This window comes from Phyllobates terribilis, unplaced genomic scaffold, assembly GCF_046119375.1.
Source record: "Phyllobates terribilis strain yellow unplaced genomic scaffold, ASM4611937v1 Scaffold_33__1_contigs__length_13283291, whole genome shotgun sequence".
In the NCBI taxonomy this organism is placed as follows: Eukaryota; Metazoa; Chordata; class Amphibia; order Anura; family Dendrobatidae; genus Phyllobates; species Phyllobates terribilis.
This window is the reverse complement of record NW_027362793.1, coordinates 1,703,984-1,727,784: the sequence shown is the minus strand read 5'-3', so window position 1 is coordinate 1,727,784 and position 23,801 is coordinate 1,703,984.

The following is a 23,801-nucleotide window of genomic DNA, read 5'->3' as shown; positions in this document are numbered from 1 at the left end:
TGTGGGACTTTCTCTATTAGTCCATCTATACTGACCTCTATGAGTTTGCAAACTGAATATAATTTTTTTCTGCATCTACCTCTGAAAAAATATTAGGCTTCTAGCTGTGTGTTGGACTTGTTCTATTAATCCTTCTATACAGACCTCCATCAGGTTGCAAACTGAATATAATTTTTTTCTGCATCTAAATCTGAAAAAATATTTGGGCTTCTATCTGTGTGTGGGACTTGCTCTATTAGTCCATCTATACTGACCTCCATCAGGTTGCAAACTGAATATAATTTTTTTCTGCATCTACCTCTGAAAAAATATTTGGCCTTCTAGCAGTCTGTGGGACTTTCTCTATTAGTCCATCTATACTGACCTCCATCAGGTTGCAAACTGAATATATTTTTTTTCTGCATCTACCTCTGAAAAAATTTTTGGGCTTCTAGCTGTGTGTGGGACTTGTTCTATTAGTCCATCTATACTGACCTCCATCAGGTTGCAAACTGAATATAATTTTTTTCTGCATCTACCTCTGAAAAAATATTTGGGCTTCTAGCTGTGTGTGGGACTTTCTCTGTTACTCCATCTATACTGACCTCCATGAGTTTGCAAACTGAATATAATTTTTTTCTGCATCTACCTCTGAAAAAATATTAGGCTTCTAGCTGTGTGTTGGACTTGTTCTATTAATCCTTCTATACAGACCTCCATCAGGTTGCAAACTGAATATAATTTTTTTCTGCATCTACCTCTGAAAAAATATTTGGGCTTCTAGCTGTGTGTGGGACTTTCTCTGTTAGTCCATCTATACTGACCTCCATGAGTTTGCAAACTGAATATAATTTTTTTCTGCATCTACCTCTGAAAAAATATTAGGCTTCTAGCTGTGTGTTGGACATGTTCTATTAATCCTTCTATACAGACCTCCATCAGGTTGCAAACTGAATATAATTTTTTTCTGCATCTACCTCTGAAAAAATATTTGGGCTTCTAGCTGTGTGTGGGACTTTCTCTATTAGTCCATCTATACTGACCTCCATGAGGTTGCACACTGAATATAATTTTTTTCTGCATCTACCTCTGAAAAAATATTTGGCCTTCTAGCAGTGTGTGGGACTTTCTCTTTTAGTCCATCTATACTGACCTCCATCAGGTTGCAAACTGAATATATTTTTTTCCTGCGTCTACCTCTGAAAAAATATTTGGGCTTCTAGCTGTGTGTGGGACTTGTTCTATTAGTCCATCTATACTGACCTGCATCAGGTTGCAAATTAAAAATAATTTATATCTGCATCTAGCTCTGAAAAAGTATTTGGCCTTCAAGCAGGGTGTGGGACTTTCTCTATTAGTCCATCTATACTGACCTTCATCAGGTTGCAAATTAAAAATATTTTTTTGTCTGCATCTAGCTCTGAAAAAATATTTGGCCTTCTAGCAGTGTGTGGGACTTGTTCTATTAGTCCATCTATACTGACCTCCATCAGGTTGCAAATTAAAAATAATTTATATCTGCATCTAGCTCTGATAAAATATTTGGCCTTCTAGAAGTGTGTGGGACTTTCTCTATTAGTCCATCTCTACTGACCTCCATCAGGTTGCAAATTAAAAATAATTTTTTGTCTGCATCTAGCTCTGAAAAAATATTTGGCCTTCTAGCAGTGTATGGGACTTTCTCTATTAGTCCATCTATACTGACCTCCATCAGGTTGCAAATTAAAAATAATTTTTATCTGCATCTAGCTCTGAAAAAATATTTGGCCTTCTAGCAGTGTGTGGGACTTTCTCTATTAGTCCATCTATACTGACCTGCATAAGTTTGCAAATTAAAAATAATTTATATCTGCATCTAGCTCTGAAAAAATATTTGGCCTTCTAGCAGTGTGTGGGACTTGTTCTATTAGTCCATCTATACTGACCTCCATCAGGTTGCAAATTGAATATATTTTTTTCTGCATCTACCTCTGAAAAAATATTTGGGCTTCTAGCTGTGTGTGGGACTTGTTCTATTAGTCCATCTATACTGACCTCCATCAGGTTGCAAACTGAATATAATTTTTTTCTGCATCTACCTCTGAAAAAATATTTGGGCTTCTAGCTGTGTGTGGGACTTTCTCTATTAGTCCATCTATACTGACCTCCATGAGTTTGCAAACTGAATATAATTTTTTTCTGCATCTACCTCTGAAAAAATATTAGGCTTCTAGCTGTGTGTTGGACTTGTTCTATTAATCCTTCTATACAGACCTCCATCAGGTTGCAAACTGAATATAATTTTTTTCTGCATCTAAATCTGAAAAAATATTTGGGCTTCCAGCTGTGTGTGGGACTTGTTCTATTAGTCCATCTATACTGACCTCCATCAGGTTGCAAACTGAATGTAATTTTTTTCTGCATCTACCTCTGAAAAAATATTTGGCCTTCTAGCAGTCTGTGGGACTTTCTTTATTAGTCCATCTATACTGACCTCCACAAGGTTGCAAACTGAATATATTTTTTATCTGCATCTACCTCTGAAAAAATTTTTGGGCTTCTAGCTGTGTGTGGGACTTGTTCTATTAGTCCATCTATACTGACCTCCATCAGGTTGCAAACTGAATATAATTTTTTTCTGCATCGACCTCTGAAAAAATATTTGGGCTTCTAGCTGTGTGTGGGACTTTCTCTGTTAGTCCATCTATACTGTCCTCCATGAGTTTGCAAACTGAATATAATTTTTTTCTGCATCTACCTCTGAAAAAATATTAGGCTTCTAGCTGTGTGTTGGACTTGTTCTATTAATCCTTCTATACAGACCTCCATCAGGTTGCAAACTGAATATAATTTTTTTCTGCATCTACCTCTGAAAAAATATTTGGGCTTCTAGCTGTGTGTGGGACTTTCTCTGTTAGTCCATCTATACTGACCTCCATGAGTTTGCAAACTGAATATAATTTTTTTCTGCATCTACCTCTGAAAAAATATTAGGCTTCTAGCTGTGTGTTGGACATGTTCTATTAATCCTTCTATACAGACCTCCATCAGGTTGCAAACTGAATATAATTTTTTTCTGCATCTACCTCTGAAAAAATATTTGGGCTTCTAGCTGTGTGTGGGACTTTCTCTATTAGTCCATCTATACTGACCTCCATGAGGTTGCACACTGAATATAATTTTTTTCTGCATCTACCTCTGAAAAAATATTTGGCCTTCTAGCAGTGTGTGGGACTTTCTCTTTTAGTCCATCTATACTGACCTCCATCAGTTTGGAAATTAAAAATAATTTTTTGTCTGCATCTAGCTGTGAAAAAATATTTGTCCTTCTAGCTGTGTGTGGGACTTTCTCTATTAGTCCATCTATACTGACCTCCATCAGGTTGCAAACTGAATATATTTTTTTTCTGCGTCTACCTCTGAAAAAATATTTGGGCTTCTAGCTGTGTGTGGGACTTGTTCTATTAGTCCATCTATACTGACCTGCATCAGGTTGCAAATTAAAAATAATTTATATCTGCATCTAGCTCTGAAAAAGTATTTGGCCTTCAAGCAGGGTGTGGGACTTTCTCTATTAGTCCATCTATACTGACCTTCATCAGGTTGCAAATTAAAAATATTTTTTTGTCTGCATCTAGCTCTGAAAAAATATTTGGCCTTCTAGCAGTGTGTGGGACTTGTTCTATTAGTCCATCTATACTGACCTCCATCAGGTTGCAAATCAAAAATAATTTATATCTGCATCTAGCTCTGATAAAATATTTGGCCTTCTAGAAGTGTGTGGGACTTTCTCTATTAGTCCATCTCTACTGACCTCCATCAGGTTGCAAATTAAAAATAATTTTTTGTCTGCATCTAGCTCTGAAAAAATATTTGGCCTTCCAGCAGTGTATGGGACTTTCTCTATTAGTCCATCTATACTGACCTCCATCAGGTTGCAAATTAAAAATAATTTTTATCTGCATCTAGCTCTGAAAAAATATTTGGCCTTCTAGCAGTGTGTGGGACTTTCTCTATTAGTCCATCTATACTGACCTGCATAAGTTTGCAAATTAAAAATAATTTATATCTGCATCTAGCTCTGAAAAAATATTTGGCCTTCTAGCAGTGTGTGGGACTTGTTCTATTAGTCCATCTATACTGTCCTCCATCAGGTTGCAAATTGAATATATTTTTTTCTGCATCTACCTCTGAAAAAATATTTGGGCTTCTAGCTGTGTGTGGGACTTGTTCTATTAGTCCATCTATACTGACCTCCATCAGGTTGCAAACTGAATATAATTTTTTTCTGCATCTACCTCTGAAAAAATATTTGGGCTTCTAGCTGTGTGTGGGACTTTCTCTATTAGTCCATCTATACTGACCTCCATGAGTTTGCAAACTGAATATAATTTTTTTCTGCATCTACCTCTGAAAAAATATTAGGCTTCTAGCTGTGTGTTGGACTTGTTCTATTAATCCTTCTATACAGACCTCCATCAGGTTGCAAACTGAATATAATTTTTTTCTGCATCTAAATCTGAAAAAATATTTGGGCTTCCAGCTGTGTGTGGGACTTGTTCTATTAGTCCATCTATACTGACCTCCATCAGGTTGCAAACTGAATGTAATTTTTTTCTGCATCTACCTCTGAAAAAATATTTGGCCTTCTAGCAGTCTGTGGGACTTTCTCTATTAGTCCATCTATACTGACCTCCATAAGGTTGCAAACTGAATATATTTTTTATCTGCATCTACCTCTGAAAAAATTTTTGGGCTTCTAGCTGTGTGTGGGACTTGTTCTATTAGTCCATCTATACTGACCTCCATCAGGTTGCAAACTGAATATAATTTTTTTCTGCATCGACCTCTGAAAAAATATTTGGGCTTCTAGCTGTGTGTGGGACTTTCTCTGTTAGTCCATCTATACTGTCCTCCATGAGTTTGCAAACTGAATATAATTTTTTTCTGCATCTACCTCTGAAAAAATATTAGGCTTCTAGCTGTGTGTTGGACTTGTTCTATTAATCCTTCTATACAGACCTCCATCAGGTTGCAAACTGAATATAATTTTTTTCTGCATCTACCTCTGAAAAAATATTTGGGCTTCTAGCTGTGTGTGGGACTTTCTCTGTTAGTCCATCTATACTGACCTCCATGAGTTTGCAAACTGAATATAATTTTTTTCTGCATCTACCTCTGAAAAAATATTAGGCTTCTAGCTGTGTGTTGGACTTGTTCTATTAATCCTTCTATACAGACCTCCATCAGGTTGCAAACTGAATATAATTTTTTTCTGCATCTACCTCTGAAAAAATATTTGGGCTTCTAGCTGTGTGTGGGACTTTCTCTATTAGTCCATCTATACTGACCTCCATGAGGTTGCACACTGAATATAATTTTTTTCTGCATCTACCTCTGAAAAAATATTTGGCCTTCTAGCAGTGTGTGGGATTTTCTCTTTTAGTCCATCTATACTGACCTCCATCAGTTTGGAAATTAAAAATAATTTTTTGTCTGCATCTAGCTGTGAAAAAATATTTGTCCTTCTAGCTGTGTGTGGGACTTTCTCTATTAGTCCATCTATACTGACCTCCATCAGGTTGCAAACTGAATATATTTTTTTTCTGCATCTACCTCTGAAAAAATTTTTGGGCTTCTAGCTGTGTGTGGGACTTGTTCTATTAGTCCATCTATACTGACCTCCATCAGGTTGCAAACTGAATATAATTTTTTTCTGCATCTACCTCTGAAAAAATATTTGGGCTTCTAGCTGTGTGTGGGACTTTCTCTGTTAGTCCATCTATACTGACCTCCATGAGTTTGCAAACTGAATATAATTTTTTTCTGGATCTACCTCTGAAAAAATATTAGGCTTCTAGCTGTGTGTTGGACTTGTCCTATTAATCCTTCTATACAGACCTCCATCAGGTTGCAAACTGAATATAATTTTTTTCTGCATCTACCTCTGAAAAAATATTTGGCCTTCTAGCAGTGTGTGGGACTTTCTCTATTAGTCCATCTATACTGACCTCCATCAGTTTGGAAATTAAAAATAATTTTTTGTCTGCATCTAGCTGTGAAAAAATATTTGGCCTTCTAGCTGTGTGTGGGACTTTCTCTATTAGTCCATCTATACTGACCTCCATCAGGTTGCAAACTGAATATATTTTTTTTCTGCGTCTACCTCTGAAAAAATATTTGGGCTTCTAGCTGTGTGTGGGACTTGTTCTATTAGTCCATCTATACTGACCTGCATCAGGTTGCAAATTAAAAATAATTTATATCTGCATCTAGCTCTGAAAAAGTATTTGGCCTTCAAGCAGGGTGTGGGACTTTCTCTATTAGTCCATCTATACTGACCTTCATCAGGTTGCAAATTAAAAATATTTTTTTGTCTGCATCTAGCTCTGAAAAAATATTTGGCCTTCTAGCAGTGTGTGGGACTTTCTCTATTAGTCCATCTATACTGACCTCCATCAGGTTGCAAATTAAAAATAATTTTTTGTCTGCATCTAGCTCTGAAAAAATATTTGGCCTTCTAGCAGTGTGTGGGACTTTCTCTATTAGTCCATCTATACTGACCTCCATCAGGTTGCAAATTAAAAATAATTTTTATCTGCATCTAGCTCTGAAAAATTATTTGGCCTTCTAGCAGTGTGTGGGACTTTCTCTGTTAGTCCATCTATACTGACCTGCATAAGTTTGCAAATTAAAAATAATTTATATCTGCATCTAGCTCTGAAAAAATATTTGGCCTTCTAGCAGTGTGTGGGACTTGTTCTATTAGTCCATCTATACTGACCTCCATCAGGTTGCAAACTGAATATAATTTTTTTCTGCATCTACCTCTGAAAAAATATTTGGCCTTCTAGCAGTGTGTGGGACTTTCTCTATTAGTCCATCTTTACTGACCTCCATCAGGTTGCAAACGGAATATATTTTTTTTCTGCATCTACCTCTGAAAAAATATTTGGGCTTCTAGCTGTGTGTGGGACTTGTTCTATTAGTCCATCTATACTGACCTCCATCAGGTTGCAAACTGAATATAATTTTTTTCTGCATCTACCTCTGAAAAAATATTTGGGCTTCTAGCTGTGTGTGGGACTTTCTCTATTAGTCCATCTATACTGACCTCCATGAGGTTGCAAACTGAATATAATTTTTTTCTGCATCTACCTCTGAAAAAATATTTGGCCTTCTAGCAGTGTGTGGGATTTTCTCTATTAGTCCATCTATACTGACCTCCATCAGTTTGGAAATTAAAAATAATTTTTTGTCTGCATCTAGCTGTGAAAAAATATTTGGCCTTCTAGCTGTGTGTGGGACTTTCTCTATTAGTCCATCTATACTGACCTCCATCAGGTTGCAAACTGAATATATTTTTTTTCTGCGTCTACCTCTGAAAAAATATTTGGGCTTCTAGCTGTGTGTGGGACTTGTTCTATTAGTCCATCTATACTGACCTCCATTAGGTTGCAAACTGAATATAATTTTTTTCTGCATCTACCTCTGAAAAAATATTTGGGCTTCTAGCTGTATGTGGGTCTTGTTCTATTAGTCCATCTATATTGACCTCCATCAGGTTGCAAACTGAATACAATTTTTTTCTGCATCTACCTCTGAAAAAGTATTTGGGCTTCTAGCTGTGTGTGGGACTTGTTCTATTAGTCCATCTATACTGACTTCCATCAGGTTGCAAATTGAATATAATTTTTTTCTGCATCTAACCCAGCCAATAGTTTTGGCCTAATACCACAGTTTGGCCACTCAGCTCTGCTCGGTTCCCATCCATTGTTTTATTGTGAATTTTTTTGTGAGTTGTGAATTAGTTAACCACCAAAATGAGTGGAAAAAGGCCTGCTGCTGGTGGAAAGGGGAATAGGCGTGTTGGGAAGGTGAAAAAAGGTTGTGTCCGTGGGGTAGGTGTTAAAGCAACAGTAACATCTGCAGAAGAAAGACCATCTTCCAGCCAAACTAAAATGTCTACTTCTTTTAGCGGACAATGTGATAAGATCCCTTTCTTACGGCCACGCCAATCGCTACAAATTCCAGATGAGGCACAAAAACAGCAGGTGCTTCAACGGATATCAAGTGCTCCTTTAAGTGGGCTCTCCTCCACATCAACTTCAACATCACAAATACTCCAGTCCTCAAAGTTGTCACCCCAAACGCACTTGCTTCCTCAGAGCTCCCAAATCTCCAGCTGCCCGTCTGAGTATGAGGTAGAACAGATGGTTGAGTCTGCAGAGCTGTTTACTCATGCTGTAGCCTGGGAATCAGAGGTCGACTCCAGCGTTTCTATGAATCCAGACGAGGAAATGATCTGCACTGATGCCCAGAATCTTTATGAGTCGGATCCAGGACCAGATGCAGAATGTTCTGACCATAATGTAGACCCTCATTCCCAAACTGTAACTCCTGTTGGTGGAGACAATGACGAAGACGATGATGAGACTGAAATACCTGATTGGAGCGACAACTTGAGTTTTTTGTCAGGGCAGGAACAGGTTGGCTTTGAGGACGACGGGTGTGATAACGCACAGGGTGATGATGATGAGGTTGGAGATCCCACTTACTGTCAACCCACAGTCAGCCAAGACATGAGGTCAGCAGAGGAAATGGAGGAGGATGCTAGTCATGACGAGGTCAGGTTGCGCCTTCCTGGACAGAGACGTAGTACTGTAAGCACGTCAACAACTGCATCCTCAAACACAACTCTGCCTCTCACCACAAGTCGTGGTGGCTCTTCAGGTCGCATGGGTGCTAAGCCTTGCATAGCCTGGGCATTTTTTCAGATCGATAAAGATGACCCAACTCGTGTTATCTGTAACATTTGTCAGCAAAAGCTAAGTAGAGGCCAAAAAATACATAGTTTGAGTACTTCATGCATGAACCGGCACATGGACATGAAGCATAAGTTGCAGTGGGAAGCTCACTGTGCTACAATGCGGCCTAGCCGGCCGGGCCAACCACCGTCTGCCATATCTTGTGCATCCGCGGCCTCTTCATCCTCCGTGACGGCGGGGACAGCAGTCACACCTGTTTTGGGGCGCAGACCTGCCACCTCTTTACCCGCAACAGCCAGCGTGATTGGCAGGTCATCATTTTCTTTGGAGGTGGTAACACCAGCTGGTGTTGAGCGCTGTCCGACATCGATAACACCACCTTTGTATCAAGGCAACCTAACATGTCCGCCTGCATCTTCCTCACAGACCGGCAGTTTGCCGGGGACACCCTTATCAATCTCGTCTAAGCACAATAGCCAGCCGTCGGTCCCTCAGATGTGGACAAGTAAAAGACCATTTCCTCCTAGCCATGAGAAAGCTAAGAGGTTGAATTTCACCATCTGCAAGCTCTTGGCTACAGAAATGCTGCCTTTCCGCCTGGTGGACACAGAGGATTTTCGAGACCTTATGTCCGTCGCAGTGCCCCAGTACCACATGCCCAGTCGGCACTATTTCTCAAAGAAAAGTGTGCCTGCGCTCCACCAGCATGTCGCACACAACATCACTGCTTCTTTGAGAAACTCTGTGCGTGACAGGGTGCATTTCACCACAGACACTTGGACGAGTAGGCATGGACAGGGGCGTTACATGTCGCTGACTGGGCACTGGGTAACTATGGTGACAGCAGGACAAGGGGCTGCTGTCCAAGTCTTGCCGTCCCCACGAGTTGTGCGTCAATCCTCTTTATGTCAAAGTTCCTCCACTGCTTCTGCCTCCTCAACCTCATCTCGGTCCTCCACCTGCACCCAAAGCCTGTCTGGTCATGCCACAAGCTTTCTAACTGCGCAGAAGGGATCCTGCACACCTCCTTACTAGGCTGGCAGTAGGGCTCAACGTCATCAGGCGGTTTTTACTTTGAAATGTCTGGGAAATGTGAGTCACACAGCTGAGGAGTTGTGGTCAGCTCTTGGGAAACAATTTCATGAATGGTTGTCTCCACTGGACCTGAAACCAGGGAAGGCCGTGTGCGACAATGCTGCAAACCTGGGTGCGGCCCTTCACCGGGGCAATGTCACACACGTGCCTTGTATGGCTCACGTGTTGAACCTGGTTGTCCAGCAATTTTTAGCCCACTATCCCGGACTAGATGGCCTTCTGCAGAGGGCACGGTCGCTGTGTGCTCACTTCCGCCGTTCGCATCCCGCAGCTCAGCGACTTACATCTCTACAGAAGTAGTTGGGCCTGCCACTTCACCGGCTAAAATGCGATGTGCCTACCCGGTGGAATTCAACTCTGCACATGTTGCAGCGACTGTGGCAGCACCGACAATACCTGATGCAATACGTTCTGACGTATAGCCTGGGCCAAAGAGATCCAGAGGTGGGGCAAATCACGCTGGAGGAGTGGTCTCAGATCAGGGACCTATGCACCCTTTGAAATGGCGATGAAGATGTTTAGTGCTGATGATGCCATTATCAGCATGACTATTCCGGTGATTTACATGCTGGAGCACATGTTAAACAGAATTCGGAGTCAGGTGGTGGCACAAGAGGAGGTGGAGGAAGTTGTATGCGGAAGGGCTAACATCTGCAAGGTCCAGACGGTCGGCAGCACCAAGGCGGCAGGCATGTGAGGGTGGGGGAGATGGTTTTACCAGGGCGCATGGTAGCAGCCAAACTAGTGAGGAAGGTGCAGGAGCCCAGGAAGAAGCGGAGGACGAACTGATGGCAGACTCATCAGATGAGGGAGACCTTGATCACATTTCTGTTGTGCGAGGTTGAGGGGAGAGGACAGAAGAAGGAAGCATGATTGTTACCTCGCCACCAACACAACAGGGACTTGGTGCTCCTGGATGCGCAACACACATGAGTGCCTTCTTGCTGCACTACCTGCAACATGAACCTCGCATTGTGAGAATTAGAAATAATCCTGACTACTGGGTTGCCACACTGTTAGATCCCCGGTACAAAAGTAAATTTGCAGAAATTATTCCTGCCATAGAAAGGGATGCACGCATGCAGGAGTATCAGCAGAGACTGTTGCAGAATCTTACATGTGCTTTTCCACAAAACACCAGTGGTGCACGTAGTGAATCTCACAGTTCCAACTTGCCAACCGTGGGACCGTCGAGTGTTCAGCACTCAAACCGTAACAGAACCACAGTATCTGCTGGTAACATCAATTTTGCGGAAGCATTTCACCACTTTTTTAGCCCATCCTTTGCAAGGCCACAGGAGCCAAGAAGTCTGACACATAGTCAACGCCTAGAGACGATGGTACAGGAGTATCTCCAAGTAAACATTGAAGCCATGACTGTGTCACTGGACCCTTGCTCATTTTGGGCTTCCAATCTGGATAAATGGCCGGAGCTAGCCACTTACGCCTTGGAGATCTTGTCATGCCCCGCAGCCAGCGTTCTGTCTGAACGTGTGTTCAGCGCTGCTGGTGGTGTGCTGACAGAAAAGCGCACGCGGCTCTCCACTGATAATGTAGACAGACTCACGTTCATAAAGATGAACAAATCATGGATCCGAAACGACTTTTCTACCCCTGTGTCATCCTGGGGAGAGTAAAAGCTTGATGATTTGTTAAAATCACCTCACCAACCGTTTTAAGCTTTCAAATTACTAATCATGTTTATCTGTATCTTGGCTGGAAAATAATTTGGGCTTTGTAGCAGTGTGCAGCACTGATTCTATTGGGCCATCTATAATAAGCTCCACCAGATTAAAAATTACTAATCATGTTTATCTGTATCTTGGCTGGAAAATAATTTGGGCTTTGTAGCAGTGTGCAGCACTGATCCTATTAGGCCATCTATACTAAGCTCCACCAGATTTAAAATTAATAATAATTTTTAGCTGCATCTAGCCCGGAAAATAATTTTGGGGCTCCGAGATGCGCAAGACACATAAGTGCCTTCTTGCTGCACTACCTGCAACATGACCCTCATATTGTCAGAATTCGAAGTAATCATGACTACTGGGTTGCCACACTCTTAGATCCCCCAAACTTTTCGATCAACCTTTTCATTTTAATAAAGACCAAAAAAATGGTCATTTTTGAAATTATAAGCATTAGCAGGTTATTAGAAACTGAAATCAAACAGTTTTCAACTCAAAACTTTATTCTAGGTGATGTTACATTTTCATATAGGACCCCTTGTTCGAAAGGAGCTTCTGAACTCTCTCGTCCATTGAATTTGTCAGGTTTTGGATGGTTTCTGCTTCAATTGTTTTGCATGAGGACAGAATACCCTCCCAGAGCTGTTGCTTAGATGTGATCTGCCTCCCGCCATCATAGACACTCCTTTTGATGATGCTCCAGAGGTTCTGAATGGGGTAGAGGTCAGGGGAGCATGGGGTCACACCATAAGTTTGTCCCGTTTTATGCCCATATCAGCCAGAGATGCAGATGTTTTATGTGCAGCATGAGATGGTGCATTATCATGCATAAAAATGATCTTGCTGTGGAATACACGGTTCTTCTTCTTGAACCATGGCAGGAAGTGCTGTTTGAGAAAATCCACATACATTATGGAGTTCATCTTTACCCCTTCAGGGATCCTAAAGGGGCCGACAATCTCTCTCCCCATGATTCCAGCCCAAAACATTACTCCACCTCCTCCTTGTTGGCGCTGTAGCCGTGTTTGCGTGGGGTGTCCATCAACCAGCCATCCTCCACTCCATCCATCTGTACCATCGAGCGCTGCACGGCGCTCATCCGTGAACAAAACAATTTTGAAATCAGTCTTCATGTAATGTTTGGCCCACTGGAGCCGTTTCTGCTTATGTGAAGTGGATAGAGGAGGTCGACAGGATGGCGTATGCACAGCTGCAAACCTCTGAAGGACCCTGCATCTTGTTGTTCGGGGGACGTTGGAGGCACCAGCAGCTTCAAAAACTTGTCTGCTGCTATGACAAGTCTTTTTTGCCGCTGCTCTTTTAACCTGACGTAATTGCCTGTAGGAAAGAGTCCTCAATTTGCCCTTATCAGCACGCACACGTGTGTTCTGTGAATCAGCTACATACTTCTTGATTGCCAAGACACTTCATCCTGATCATCGCACAATGTTGATTGTAGTCATGCCTTGACCTAAACACTCCACAATTTGTTGCTTCTCAGCAGCCGACACATCCTTTTTCTTTCCCATTTTGGCAGAAAATGTAGGCTGCTTAATAATGTGAGACAGCCTTCTAAAGTAGCCTTGCCTTTCATTGGACACACCTGCCAAACTAATTAGCACAGGTGTCTGCAATTGCTTACAGTGATATAAAGAGCCCTGACACACATCACCATCAATGAGTTTAATTACTGACAACCAACAAATTCTTCCCTTATTACTCCTAATCACTTTTTGCATAATAATTTGGAACACAGTGTACATGTGCTTTTCCACAAAACACCAGTGGTTCACGTAGTGAATCTTACAGTTCTAACTTGCCAACCGTGATCTGTATGGAGTTGTTCAATAAAGGGCCCAAAATGAAGATAACATAGATGGGAGAGGTCTCTATGAATAGGAATTCCTAAGTATTTGATACCCTGTGAGGGCTAGGCAAAGGGAAAGTTGGACTGGATGGAATCCTGTATGGATTTGGGGAGGGAGACATCGAGGGCCTCAGACTTCGCTGCATTGATTTTAAAATTTGACCATGTAACAAAGTGATCTATTTCAGCCATAACAGCATGGATGGATATATGTGATTGAGTGATATATACTAGGACATCATCAGCAAATAGAGAGCACTTGTACTCGGTGCCTCCCACCTCAATCCACCTAATATTGGGGTTATGGCGAATTGATGAGAGCAGGTGCTCCGTCACTAGGATGTATAAGAGAGGGGACAGAGGACATCTCTGCCTTGTCCCATTGGTGATTGTGAAAGGTGATGAAAATGTTCTGATGCACCCCCTGGGCCTTGGGACACCCGTAGCCGGACCCTTTTTGGTGGATGCTGGTGGTTGTAGTCTCCGTGGCGGCGACCCGGTTCCGTGGCTCAGGGCGGTCAAACCAGTGGCGGAACTATTTATGTGGTTTTGATGTTTAAATGTCCGACTACGCCACCCGTGGATTGCGGTCAAAGTGAACCGCCGCTGCAGGGCAGGCCGCTGAGGCTGGTGTTGTGGGTGCAGCAGAGCGTAGCATAACTCCCCACGAGAGGAGTATAGCCTCAGGGCAGTGTATGCGGAGGATGGGGGTGATGGTGCAGGGCAGCAGCTCTAACGACACGGAGTCAGTGATGCAGTCCAGAGCCTTTACTCACAGTTCTTATTATCCAGACCACGTCTGCAGGTAACGGCTGCCCACGTCGTACTGTGCTCACCAGGTGAGGGGCTCAGACAACTCCCAGATAACTTTGGAGCGCTTCACAGGACCCCCTTTGTGTGTCCTTTGTCTGGCCTTTCTTACCAACCCTTTTGTCTGGCTGCCTCGGGCCTCCTCTTGGTAAACTTGGCGCCAGTTTCCCTGACCCTATGTGGTGCCTTCCTAGCGGGTGTAGCGAGGGGCTGCGCCACATAAAATGTCACAGCCTCCGGTTTCTAGCTGAGGGTCATTTCTTGCCTCCACTAGTTTCGGGGACCGGTCTCCCCCTTTGGCCTGACCCCTCCACGCAGGTGGATTCGGGCGTGCGATGGCGACTCGCCCGTCCGCACCCCTGGGATCCCTTTGTTCCTTGTTCCTGGAGCCTTCTCTGCTCCTCTTCCTTCCTTCTCCCTCTTCCTTCCTTCTCCCTCTTCCAGGCCTGGGCCTCTGTTACTAGGCCCGCCTCCGGAGCAGAGCTCATGCAGAGCCTCTGCTCCCTGCCACTTCTGCTCAGACTTCTCTGCACTGAACTAAGATGGTGCCCACCTTTTATACTCCCTTCTCAATGCAACCAGGAACTGCTTCCTCCCTGCTCCTGCACTACAGGGTACCCCTTCCTCAGTGTTCCCTCCCCCCACTCCAGCCAGGGACAGGGACTGTCGTGCCCATCTCAAGGGCATATTGGTCGCCCTGTCCCACGCCCACGGCAGTGTGGTGTAATGCATGCACGTGTCGGGTCCTGATCCACACTCCATCCTTACCTGAGAGTGAGATATCACACCTCTGGGTGAGGTGCAATACCTCTGTAGCAACCGAGCCCTCAGGGTGCTACAGTTCCATTTATCTTCAGCCTAGGTGACGTATTGCGATACAGGGCCGTGATTTTGGCTATAAAAGGGTCCCCTAGACCCCTACCCCAAGCTTTTTAAGAGAATCATATATGGCGTGCGAGGAGACTCTATGGAATGCTTTCTCAGCATCCAACGAGAGTATCTAATTACAAATTTTTAACTGCATCTAGCCCAGGAAATACTTTGTGCGTAGTAGCAGTGTCTGCTAGTCAGCAGATTATCCCGGCTGTTAAGCAAGCTACACCACCTGTAGTTTGGACACTTAATTTTTTCAAAGGAAATGCTTCGGGACCACGGGATACTCAGTGAAGAGCATCAGGAGGCACCCCAAGGCATAGGGGCTGGGACTGGCAGTAGGATGCCTTGCGGTGGACAGCCGAGCTCGATCCTTATAAAAGCTTTTTAACTGCAGCAGCTTTAGTGGATGCTACTGGGGCTGGAATTACGCGGCTGCTGGCATGAGACTTGCCCTCCAATAGATCCTTGTAAATTGATTTAAAGTGTATTCATTCAAATTAGAGAGACAATTTAAATTAAAAAGCTTAGAGCTGCCTCCACCACAGGGGGGCTCGCTCGACCCACCAGCGGACAGGCACCAGTATTGGGAGAGGGGGGCTGGCCGTCAGGGTTCACCGTGGCTCTGGCACAAACCCGGCGACACGGAGGTGGCACGGGCAGGAGCGGACTGAACGTGTCGGCTTCTCACTTTTTGGATTTTAGAAGGGCATGACATGCCTATATCTGTGTCTCCCCCTCCTTTTACTCCTCCACCTCTTTTCTTTTCGCATGACTATATGTACTTGTCACTTTTCCATGTGTTAGTTGTGTCCTCTGAGTTGTTTGTCAGCTTTTGGACACCTTTGAAGGTGTTTTCTATGTGCTTCTATATGTTTTTGTTTGCCTGCCATTGGTTTTAACGGTGTTCGAAGGTGTTCGACGAACAGTTCAACGAACAGTTCGGCGAACACACGGGTGTTCGACGAACCGAACCGAACTCGAACACTACGGGGGTGGCTCAACACTAATTAAAACCCCACTAACAATTTCAAGACAAGTAGAGCAGGGCCACAGTAATGAGTACGCCATGTTCGGAGAGAGTCTGCTATACAGTTATAGGGTATGCAGTGAGTCCAACTGCTGACCAAATTAGGGAAGACCCCACTAACAATTTAAAGACACATAGAGCAGAGCCACAGTAACGAGTACGACATGATCCCATTAGAAAGGAGACAGTCAGCTATACAGATACAGGGTAATCAGAGAGTCCAACGGCTGACCAAATGCAGAAAAATCCCACAAACAATTTAAAAACACATAAAGCAGGGACAAAGTTTCAAGGTGCGACATGTTCCCTTTAGAAAGGAGAGGGTCTGCTATACAGTTATGGGGTATGTAGTGAGTCAAATGGCTGACCAAATTTAGGAAAAACCCCACTAACAATTTAAACACACATAGAGCAGGGCCAAAGAAACGAGTATGACATGTTCCCATTAGAAATTAGAGAGTCTGCTATACAGTATTAGGGTATGCAGTGAGTCCATCGGCTGACCAAATGCATAAAAATCCCACAAACAATTTAAAAACACATAAAGCAGGGCCACAGTAACGAGTATGACATGTTTCCATAAGAAAGGAGAGAGTCTGCTATACAGTTATAGAGTATGCAGTGCGTCCAATGGCTGACCAAATTTAGGAAAAACCCCAATAACAATTTAAAGACACATAGAGCAGGGAAACATTAACAAGTGCGACATGTTCCCATTAGAAAGGATAGGGTCTGCTATACAGTTAGAGGGTATGCAGTGAGTACAACGGCTTACCAAATTTAGGAAAAACCCCACTTAAAATTTAAAGACACATAGAGCAGGGCCACAGAAATGAGTAAGACATGATCCCACTAGAAAGTAGAGAGTCTGCTATACAGTTATAGGGTATGCAGTGAGTCCAACGGCTTACTAAATTTAGGAAAAACCCCACTAACAATTTAAAGCCACATAGATCAGGGCCACAGAAATGAGTAAGACATGTTCCCACTAGAAAGGAGAGTGTCTGCTTTACAGTTAAAGGGTATGCAGTGAGCCCAATGGCTGACCAATTTTACTAAAATCCCAATAACTATTTAAAGACAAATAGAGCAGAGCCACAGTAATGAGTACGACATGATCACATTAGAAAGGAGAGGGTCTGCTATACAGTTATAGGGTATGCAGAGAGTCCAACGGCTGACCAATTTTAGGAAAAACCCCACTAGCAATTTAAAGACGCAAAGAACAGGGCCACAGTGATGAGTATGACCTGTTCCCATTAGAAAGGAGAGGGTCTGCTATACAGTTATGGGGTATGCAGTGAGTCCAACGGCTGACCAAATTTAGGAAAACCCCACTAACAATTCAAGACACATTGATCAGGGCCACATTAATGAGTACGACATGTTCAGAGAGAGTTTGCTATACAGTTATAGGGTATGCAGTGAGTCCAACTGCTCACCAAATTTTGGAAAACCCCACTAACAATTTAAAGACACATAGAGCTGGGCCACAGTAATTAGTATGACATGTTCCTAATAGAAAGGAGAGAGTCTGCTATACAGTTACAGGGTATGCAGTGAGTCCAACGGCTGACCAAATGCAGAAAAATCCCACAAACAATTTAAAAACACATAAAGCAGGGACAAAGTAACAATTGCGACATGGTGCCATTAGAAAGGAGAGGGTCTGCTATACAGTTATGGGGTATGCAGTGAGTCCAACGACTGACCAAATTTAAGAAAAACCCTACTAACAATTTAAATACACATAGAGCAGGGCCATATTAACGAGCATTACATGTTTCCATAAAAATGTAGAGAGTCTGCTATACAGTTATAGGGTATGCAGTGAGTCCAACATCTTACCAAATGTAGGAAAACCCACACTTAGAATTTAAAGACACATATAGCAGGGCTACAGTAATGAGTATGACATCTTCCCATTAGAAAGGAGAGAGTCTGCTATACAGTTATAGGGTATTCAGTGAGTCCAACGGCTGACCAATTTTAGGAAAAACCCCACTAACAAATTAAAGACACACAGAGCAGGGCCTCAGTAAAGAGTGTGACATGTTCCCATTAGAAAGGAGAGAGTCTGCTCTACAGTTTTAGGGTATACAGTTAGTCCAATGGCTGACTAAATTTAGGAAAAACCCCACTAACAATTTAAAGACACATAGAACAAGGCCACAGTAATGAGTATGACATGTTCCCATTAGAAAGGAGAGAGTCTGCTATACAGTTATAGGGTATGCAGTGAGTTCAACGGCTGACTAAATTTACCAAAAACCCCGCTAACAATTTAAATACACATAGAGCAGAGTCACAGTATTGAGTACGACATGTTCCCATTAGAAAGGAGAGGGTCTGCTGTACAGTTATAGGGTATGCATTGAGTCCAACGGCTGACCAAATTAAGGAAAAACCACACTAACAATCTGAAGACACATAGAGCAGGGCCGCAGTAATGAGTACGACATTTTCCTATTAGAAAGGAGAGAGTCTGCTATACAGTTATAGAATATGCAGTGATTGCAACGGCTGACCTAATGTAGAAAAATCCCACAAACATTTTAAAAACACAAAAATCAGGGCCACAGTATTGACATGTTCCCATTAGAAAGGAAACGGTCTCCCATAGTGTTGGCCTATGCAGTGAATGTAAGGACTGCAAAAAATTGGGAGGCCCTTGGAAGAGACTTAGAGGGAACCATAAAAAATGTTCCCATTAGAAAGGAGCTGGTCTCCTATACTTGTAATGCCCATGCACTAAGTGTATGGGCTGACAAACATTTACCCCTGGGGGGTATACATAAAATAAAAGACACTGGATTTGAGTTTATGTTACGCTGCTATCATTTGGTGGTGTTGAGAAGTCTGGCCCAATCCAGCCCTTGTTCATTTTTATAAGAGTCAGCCCGTCAGCATTTTCAGTTGACAGGCAGATGCGCTTATCAGTTATAATTCCACCAGCGGCACTAAAAACCCACTCTGATAAAACGCTGGTGGCAGGGCAGTCAGAACCTCCAAGGCTTAGAGAGCCAGTTCTTTCCACGTATCCCTCTTGGATACCCAATATTTATAAGGCACAGAGGAATCACAGAGGATGTTGGTACGGTCGGCAAGGTACTCCCTCAGCATCTTCCTAGACTTTGCACTCCTTGTGAGAGTACCCCATGGCTCAGGGCTTGTGCAATGGGAAGGGCAGAGAAAATTCTCCCAGAACATTGACAATGTTCCCCTTCCTCTGCTGGATTGGAGTTGTGTCTCTCTCGCCTATAGTCCTTGTTTGCCCAATGAATTATGACCTCTGCTGCCAGTGTTTTCAAAAGGGATTTATTTATTAATTCCACAACAAGAGCCTTCTGGTACTGCCCCATTTTTGTATACCTTCCCACCTCAGTAATAAGAGATCTAAAGTTCCCCTTGTAGCGTGGGTCTAGAAGTGTCACCAACCAGTAATGACTGTCATCCACAATTTTGAGAGCTCGAGGGTCATGGGAATGGTAGCGTAAAATAAACTCAGCCGTGCGTGCCAGACTACTAACTGGCAAGACTTCCGTGTCCTCACCAAGAGGACGACTGACCATGATCTCCTCCTCCTTCTCTCTATCCTCAGGCCGTCGATGCTGAACAGACGGTATGACAGTTGAGCAGGTAGTACCGTCTATAGCACATGAAACTTGATCCTGTTCCTCCTCCTTCTCCTCTTCCTCATTGTCACCCAATCCATGTTCAGATAAGATGAGGCTAGGATGTGTGTAATCACCCTGTATGGTTCCTTGCTCCATCTCATTGTGCTCCGCCTGCAATGCATGCTCTTTGATTGTGAGCAGAGAGCATTTCAGAAGACAGAAATGCAGGATGGTGATGCTAATTATGGCGTCATAGGCGCTCACCATCTTGGTGGAGTCCTCAAAGTTTTGAAGGATGGTACATATGTCTAACATCCATGTCCACTCCTGAGGTCTTATGTGTGGAGTCTGAACTGAATACTGAAGGCCTTGTTGATGCTGGTAGTCAGCAACTCCCCTCTTCTGCTCATAAATCCTTCCCAACATCGGCAGTGTAGAGTTCCAATACGTGGGGACATCGCACACCAGTCTGTGAGCCAGAAGCTGCAAGCGCTGCTGAAGCACGGCAAGGGCTGCAGAAGGTTGTAGTTGACTTTCTCAAATGGGCACACAGGCGGCGTACTTTGATAAGCAGATCCGGCAGCTCCAGGTAGGATTTGAGAAATCGCTGAACCACGAGGTTAAGCACACGGGCCTGGCACGGTATGTGTGTGAGCTCGCCTCAGAGCCGCCACCAGGTTATGACCATTGTCACACACGACCATGCCTGACTGTAGGTTCAGCGGTGTGAGCCACAGTTCTGTCTGCTCTTTCAGAGCTGTCCACAACTCTTCAGCATTGTGCGGTATCTCACCGAAGCATATTAGCTTCATCACAACCTGTTGCCGCTTTGCCAAGGCAGTGCTGTAGTGCTTCTAGCTTATGACTGATATGGTCATTTCAGAGATGGAGGCTGAAGAGGAGGAGGAGGCTGAGGAGGATGAGGTTCAGGAGCTGCAGACTGTGGGGGCAACCCTGAGTGATCTAGGGCCTGCCATCCTTACCCTCGGCAGGACGTGTTCCGTCCCAAGGTCCGACTGGGTCCTGGCTTACACTATGTTAACCCAGTGTGCCGTCAGCGAGATGTACCATCTCTGCCCACAAGCACTTGTCCATGTGTCCGTGATTAGGTGGACTTTCCCGGTAACTGCATTGTTGAGTGCACGGCTAATGTTTTGGGACACGTGCTTGTGTAATGCGGGGACGGCACACCAGGAGAAATAGTGGCGGCTGGGGTCCGAGTACCGAGGGATGGCCACTGCCATCAGGTTGCGGAATGCATCCATTTCCACGAGCCTAAAAGGCAACATTTCGAGCGCAAGCACTCGTGAAATGTGAAAATTTAGTAGTGTGGCCTGTGGGGCGTTGGATGCATATTTGCGCTTGCGTTCCAAGGACTGGGGTATGGACAACTGATCAGTGCGCTGGGACAAGGACGTGGACATGCTTCCTGATGCTGCTACTTGAGAGTGTGCAATGACAGGTGCAGGACAGGAGGCATCTTCGCATGCACCATGGATAGGGGTTTGCATGCACAACAGCGCAAGAAGCAGTGTTGCCACCCACAGACATTTTCCTGGATCCTGGGGTTCGGCCCGCAAAGTCAGGTGCTTTGCTGCCATGTGCCTGATCATGCTGGTGATGGTCAGGCTGGTCGTTTTGCCACCCCCGCTGATGCTGGCCTGGCATGTGGTGCAAATGGCCTTTTTGGGGTAATTGGCAGAGTCTTTAAAAAACAACCAGACTCGGGAAGACTTAACAGTTGTACTGGTAACTTCCTTTTTGATGGTGTTATGGGGAATGGTTGCCTGCCTTCTTTATGCTGCCAAAACACTGCTTCTTCCTGCCTGTTGGGGTGCTCAGCCTCAAATATTTGGGTATAGCTACATGCGATCTCCTCCTGCTCAGTTGTCTCTGGGCACTTTACATGGTGGGAGGAAGGAGGATCAGGGTGAGGAATATGGGGTCCAGACTCACAGCTACTGAGACTTGACCGTGTGGAAGACAGTGTGGTGGTGATGGTGTGGGCTAAGTGACTGGAAGCATTATCTGCTATCCAACCAATAACCTTTTCACACTGCTCTGTGTTCAATAGTGGTGTTCTGCGGTCCCCTATTAATTGGCACAGGAAGGTCGAGCAATAAGATGTGGATGTTTGTTGTGGCATAATTTCAGCGTGCCCTTGGCCTCGGCCTCGGCATGCACGATTACCATCACGTCCAGTTCCCCATCCCTTGCCACGTGCCTTGCCCATTTTAAATGGAGGACAATATCTTCTATGCTCAAAACAAATGACTGAATTTTGAGTGAACTTATATGTGATCCATGTGACGGACAAACCACAGTTTTAAATACCTGGCCTGTAGGTAACTACTGTATTTTGAACAGCAAACTCGTGTCAATTGCTTCACTGACACACTGAAACAAATTTTTAATGGAGGTCAGAAATGGCAGTACTTTCTGAAAACTTATATGTTATCCGTGTGATGGAGAAAACACAGTTTTAAATAGCTGACCTGTAGGTAAATATTTTGAACAGCAAACTGGTGTCAATTGCTTCACTGACAGACTGAAACAAGTTTTTAATGGAGGCCAGAAATGGCAGCATTTTCTGAAAATGTATATGTGATCCGTGTGATGGAGAAAACACAGTTTTAAATACCTGGCCTGTAGGTAAATATTTTGAACAGCAAACCGGTGTCAATTGCTTCACTGACACACTGAAACAAATTTTTAATGGAGGCCAGAAATGGCAGTATTTTCAGCTCAACTATTTGTGATCCATGTGACAGACAAACCACAGTTTTAAATAGCTGGATTTTTAGCAGGAAATGACCTGGCTGTATTGTGCAGGGCCAACAAGCAAATGTTCTCTGGATTGCTTTTTAAGCAAATAATCAGGATTAAGATCCAAAAAAAAAATATTATTGGCCACTGAGACCTGGGCCTTTTGTCTAGAAATGTCTAACAGCATCAGAAGGCAGAACTGGAATGGAGCCTCTTGTGCTTTATACACTGCTGTCTGCTATATACCCTGCTTGCCCGCCTTTATACACTGCCTGCCTGATATCTCTGTAGATGGATTAGTCCTCAGAAGGACTGTTTGTTGAGATAGAATGTGTCTCTAATATAGTCTGTACACCCACACTAACTAGAAATAAGCAAATTTCTCCCTAGCTCAGCAGCAGCTCTCCCTACACTGTCTGATTCCGGAGTGATTGTGATGAGCCTGGCAGCACCAGGTCTGATATAAACCTGATGATGCTTTGCGGCCAGCCAATCACTGTAATGCCACAACCAACATGGCTGCGGCATTACAGTGAGTGGCAGACAATCCCTGCATGCTCATTGGCTCTGTAAAGAGCGCCAAACATGCAGGGAGGGGACCTGAGCTCCCGCCGAGCAACCCCGGAAATACTCGGCAAGCGCGGAGCATCTCGAGCCCCGATCAGTAGCGAGCATGCTCGCTCATCACTACTGTTTACTAGTAAAATTTTACATTCATGCACACCACAAGAATATAATGTACCTACATTCCTAGCATTCCTTGTTATGTCTTTTTTTTGGCAAGGACTAAATTATCAGGGTTGAAACTATTGTCAAAAATTAATTGTAGTGTTTTACAAAGTGTATGATAAAAAATTTCAATACTATTGGATAGGGGGGTAGTGTAAAATAAAAAAAACACATTCCACATATAATAATTAGGAAGCCACTAGCAACAACAGAAACTGCACCACTAACATTGGCACCAGCTGTCTGGGCAGTAGTAATACCAATACGCCAGTCACAATTGGCCTGCTTTGGTAACAGCAATGGTATTAATGGGGTTAAAGTGGAGAACATAATGGTATATATGGGTCGTCACTCATCTCAGTCACAGTAAGATGATGTTTCCTCTGACAGTGACACTATCAGTTTGAGTCAGAGTTCATCTGTTTTTTATGCTGAGCTCACTTTGACTTTTTTAAGGTCCTGTTTGTGTAAAAGAGCTTGAATCTTGAAAGGGGTTCGATACAATACTAGGAGCCTCAGAGTGTTACACATGTCTTTTCAGGACTGCTGGAGGCTTTGCAGTATTGTGATTTACAATGAATCAATTTGTTTCAAATCGTA